This window comes from Euphorbia lathyris, chromosome 1, assembly GCF_963576675.1.
Source record: "Euphorbia lathyris chromosome 1, ddEupLath1.1, whole genome shotgun sequence".
Lineage (NCBI taxonomy): Eukaryota > Viridiplantae > Streptophyta > Magnoliopsida > Malpighiales > Euphorbiaceae > Euphorbia > Euphorbia lathyris.
In genome coordinates, this window is record NC_088910.1 from 139734611 (window position 1) to 139740134 (window position 5524).

Genomic DNA, 5524 nt, shown 5'->3' on the forward strand with positions numbered 1-5524 from the left:
ATATATATATATATATATATATGCATGTGTTGCTTGTGAAATTTACTCAGCTTATAAATTGTTAAAACTGAAACTGAGTAAATCTGAGTGCTGAGTTGGAAGCTGACCTTTCAAGTGTCAATTCCCAACTCTCAAGTCAAGCAGTCTTAGTCAGCATAAAACTAGAACTGTCTGACTAATCAATCGGCCGTGCTGACCAACACGCTGAGTTGTCAAACTCTTAAAATAACATTAAGTCAGCATAATTAAAAGCGAAAAAGTTACATTAGTTCCTATCCCCCCCTTGGAACTAATTACTAGGGACCAATAAAAGTCTCTTGTCATGAAAGCTGACTCCACTGATGGGAGCTCAACAGACGATGAAGAAATGGTCATGTTCACTAGAAAAATGAAAAGGCTGTTCAAAAAGAATGATAAGTATTCAAGGAAGCCTTACAAGAAGTTTGATAAGTACAAAGATGAGTCCAACGACAGCAAGTACAAGAAGGACAGCTCAAAGCCCATAACATGCTTTGAATGTCATCAAACTGGCCATATCAAATCAAGCTGTCCCACGCTGAGGAAAGAAAAGAAGAACAGCAAGAAGGCAATGGTGGCAACCTGGAGCGACAGTGATGAGTCATCATCATCAGAAGCTGATGCCACTGAGTCAGCAAAGATTTGTTTCATGCCTGACGAACTTGCTAAGCCTTGTGTTTCTGAGCATGGCGACCTCTCCATTGTATCTGACAATGAGGCACACTCAACTGAGGTAATATTGTTGGTCCCTTGTAAGGTTGCAAAGATAGTTCCAATGGGGGGTTAGGAACTATTTGACCCTTTTTAAATAATTAGGGCAAACTTCTTTTTCTTAAGAAGAAAGTATATGATAGCGGCGCTGAGCAATCAGCAAGACACTGGCTTAGTCAACTGGTGACTAGGTCAGTTTTGTTGCTTAAGTCAGGAAATAGCACTTAGAGTCTATTCCTGAACTAAGCCGTTTGCAGCGCACAACTCAGCTTGACCTCTTTTACTTGTTCAGTTTTAGTTTGTTTTAAGCAAGCAATGTATTAAGGAGTTAAGGGTTAGAAATACTTCACTCAGTGGAGTTATCCAGGTTCGGCTTCTTCTAAGCCTACGTCTCGTCCCCGGAACACGTTCCGAGATTTCCAATTCACTACTGAGCTCTTTGAAGGTAGAGACTCAAAAACCCTTTACAAATCAGAAGCTGAGTATAACAAGAGTACCTTCCTCTATACCTCTACCCACTTCTATCTAATTCACTAAGTACTAAAACCGAGTACTCAGCTTCTCCTTTCTAATTCTAGAAATGATTAAGATTTGTCCTAAACAACAATTGCTAGAACCCCTTAGATGATTGAGGATCAATCACTCTAGACTTTTACACAGATGTGAAAATTGTCGTGTAAGATTTGCTTTGCTTTTGGATGCAGAACTTTTATATACTTTTGGTCAGCGTAACGGCTTTTTGCTCAAAGTTCTGTCTTGAATAAGGATTCTGAATGCTCTATTTATAGAGAGCTGTGAGAGCTTCTGGTTATTTCGAATTTCGAAATAACCGTTAGAGGGAAACGGCTTCATATCATTTTCACTCAGTCTGTTCAGCAGTTCTCTTAGCCAATCAGATTCTAGCATCTTCTGTTCTTCGGTCAGTGTGGCAGTATGTTCCTCCAAATCTGGTAATGTCAAACAGACAGCTTCCTGCGTCTTATGTTCTTTACCAAAAGAGGAAATACTTGGTCTGGAAGTTGCTTTGTGGTCAGCGGCTGTCTTGTACGTTTTGTCGAGACAGCTCAGCAGCTTCTTACCGAAGTTATCTACGTGGATCTTCTGGATCCTTCATTGTTGAGCTGCGTTTCAATACTCAACGACAGCGTTTTGTAATACGCGGGCTGAGTGATCTTGGCCTTGTTTGACTTGGGCTTTAACTTTCATATAGGGCTTGGGCCTTATGATCTTTATGTCTTGTAACAATTATAAACTCAACATTGAACACACACATTAGTTAACAATAAATCAAAGCATTTAAACTTAGTGTGTTATAGAATATTTAATTGTACTTAAATAATTTTGTCAAATCAAAATCCTGTGGAAAGGTGTTTCAACAAACTCCCCCATTTTGATGTTGGCAAAACTATTCAGCAAGGAACTCAGCATTGAGCTCCCCCATGATAGTTGACCTGTTTGACTAAGTAAACTCCCCCATCAGGGTTGAGCTACTGACTTAGTTTTATTCTAAACATTTTAAGGTTTAATTGAATAAGTCTAAGATCAGTTTTCAAGTATAGGTCAGCTTGTGGGATATATTCTATTTTACTCAGTTTTAGCGGAAGTGTAGTATAGTAAAAGAGCGCTGAGTAATTAATTTGTTCAATGGTTGATTTTAGACAAGTTCAAACATTAATTTTTACGCAGCATACATTCAACAGGTATTTTACTCGTTTACTGAGTTCAATTTGTACTTAGAAGATGCATTCATAATACTTAGCACAAGTTGAGTCGACAATGCATGCAGGTATTGTATTGAATAACATAGGATAGTCAGCATACATAATACATGTTACAAGAAGGAAGAAATAAGCTAAGTGTAAACTAAGTTTTTTTTTTATCTATTTCTTCTTCTTTTGCTGACTGCCTTCAGCTTGAGTTCTGCGCTGATCTTTCTTCTCCCCCGTTTTGCCAGCACCGGGTGGAGGCAACTTGAAGGAATCCAAAAGAATAGCTCTGGAGAGTTCAGCAGAGAAGGTCTTCAAACGATCAGCACTTTCGTCTATGCCATCAAAGATAGGAGCACCGTTGCTGAGGATCTCAGGACTAATACGGATATCAGCAGCACTGAGCATACTGAGTACATAAGCTTGTCCTTTTCCCATCCATGTAATTGTGTCTGTCAGCGCAGCAAAGGAGTTGTGGAAGGTTTTGAGAAGTGAAGTATCATAGTGCTCACGCTGAAGATTCGTGTGTCTAACATGGTCGAATATCTTCTGGGAATTGGTCAGTATTTGATCCTGTTTGAGCTGGTCAGTGTCCATTTCTTCCTTATGGAGATTAAGTAGACGAACTGCCTCACTGAGTTGCTCCATTGAGCATTGAGATGTGTTTGCAAGCTGTGCATTAATCTTGTTTTGTTCAGTATGGAGCTGAGCAAACAACATCTTTAACTCAGAGGAAGTGGCGAGATTTGGGTTCGCAGCTGACAAGTTCTGGATCTGGGAAGATAAAGAAGTGAGACACTGTACTGTTGTCAGCTGGATCTCAGCCAACTTAGCAATCGAATCCTGCCTAGCTTTCTGTGTTTCTGAAGATAGGAGAATACTCAGCAGGTCCTTGAGTTCCTTAACTTCATTGAGAAGTTGAGTTACTTGAGAAGGCTGAGTAGTTTCTATATGGGAAATGGCAGCAGCAGGAGGAGTTGAGTGCTGAATATCTCGAATCAGAGCCTGCACTGAGTCAATGATTCTTTGACTGGACTCAGTGACATTTATTATGGCCTGAGAGATAGCAGTTTGACCAGATAGAGAAGAGGTTGCTGGGTCAGGGACTGGAGTTATTGTTGGGTTCTGCCCAAGTGTTGATTGTATAGTTGTTTGGTTAGCAGGTTCAGCCTCAGTGGAACAGTCAGGTTGAATGGGTTCAGAACTGACTGGTGCTGTGTATTCTTCGAGATTTTGCTCGGTTTGGATTGGTGGGTTTGCAGAGTTAAGTTGTTTGGCTTGTTCCTGTGTAGAAACAGAGGCTTGTTTTTCTGCTGCCTGTGAAGGCTGAGGAGATGGTGCAGAAGGGATTGGCTTCCGGAAGAAAGTCATCTTGACCTTGGAAGGATCATGCACTGGTGCGCTGACTGGTTGGTCTAAGATGCTGGCCTTTACCAGTCTTCTTCTGGTCTTTTGTACAGGAGAAGGGTCAGCTTGATTTACATCAGCTTGAGATGGAGAGTCGTCTACATTCTGATCAGCAGTGTACTGGTCAGTTGGCTCGTGATGTTGTTCAACTCCATCAGCTGACTCAGTGTGAGCTTGGTCAGCTTGATCATGGTCACTAGCTGTCCTTTCAGAGTCAGCTTCCTTCTCTTGCTCCTGTGCATGTCCTTCATCCTCAGTGTCTTCATTCTCAAGCTTTTCCTCGAGCTGAGTGATGAAATGTTCGTCTAGGTCCACCTCATCTTCCTGTTGCTCAGTTTCTTCAGCATGATGCTGAGCATAATGTGAGTCCGAAGTGACTATGAAGTCAAGTGGAAGGACGTTGATGGGTGAAAGAGTAGAAGTCTTCTGCTTCTTCTGAGGAGGATCAGTTGTATCCTCAGTTGCAGGCTCAACTTGCCTGCTGTGCTTTTCAGCTGACTAAGTTTTGTCTTGGTTTGACTCAGTAGTTGATTTGGTCTTTTTGGACTTAGGCTCAGCTTCCTTAGATAGAGTACTAGTGGGCTTCCTTTTTCTTGTGGCTGGAGCTTTAGTCCGTTTTCCTTTTGCTGGAACAATCACCTCAGCAGGTAGCACTTCCTCAGCTTGCTCCTCTGGCTGCTCAATAAATTTTCCCTTCTTCAAAGGTTGGTTGAATTTGAGAGCACGCAGTGATGCTGCTGTGATCTCAGATCCTTTCACACAGGTTTCTCCTTGTAAGTCAACCTTGTGGTCAACTAGAATCTTTGTGATCAGCGAGCCTAGCCTTAGATTGTTCGTGCTGCGCAGGAATCCAGCTATTAGAAACACTAGCATGTTTATCGGTTTGTAGGTCAGCATGTGCCAGATAAAGCACATCTCGAAGTGGGAGGCTGAGCTGGTGTAGTTGACCTTCTGGTAGATCAGTTGGACCAGCAGGAAGTGGGCCATCTTCTGATGCTGTCCCATGGATGAGCTGGATACTTCTCCAATGTACCCAGCAGGCTTACAGAAGGTTTCATCATAGTAGATGTCCTCCTGATCACCATTTCTTCTTAACTCAGCACCCTCGGTCTTGAGGCTGAGTAAGGATCCCAAATACGTTGGGTTGATGAAAATGGTCTTTCCCCTGACTTCAGTGACTAAGTAGTCATGGTCCTTTGCGTCAGCTTTGAGGTTATGGTAGAATTCCATAACCAGGTCAGGGTAGGTGGGGAATCGTAGGGAGAACAACTCAGTCCAGCCGTTGTTCTTTATCCAGTCACAGAACGGTTGTTCTGAGTCAATGAAGGTCTGAGATACCCAGCGAGAAGGTTCCACTTTCCATTCTCGGACATTCTCGAATACGCGAATGTACTGTCTAGGTTTAGCTGGTTTTCCCTGAGCTTGAGTGGCTTTTTCTTTTCCATGTCCAGTAGCTTTGGATGGAGAAGGCTGAGTGGAGGTTTTGTTTGTCTGTTCATCGGTGGTGGCCTTGGAACGACCGGCACCGGAGATGTTGAAAGAGGCTTTAGTCATTTTAGGAGTTCTGAAGTTCTTAAGTTCTTAAGGAAATTCTGAAGCTTTTTGAAAGTTTAGTACGCGTAAAGAGAAGGTAGTGGGGAAATACCCACTATTTATAGATTTTTAATTAAGGTTTCCGTTTG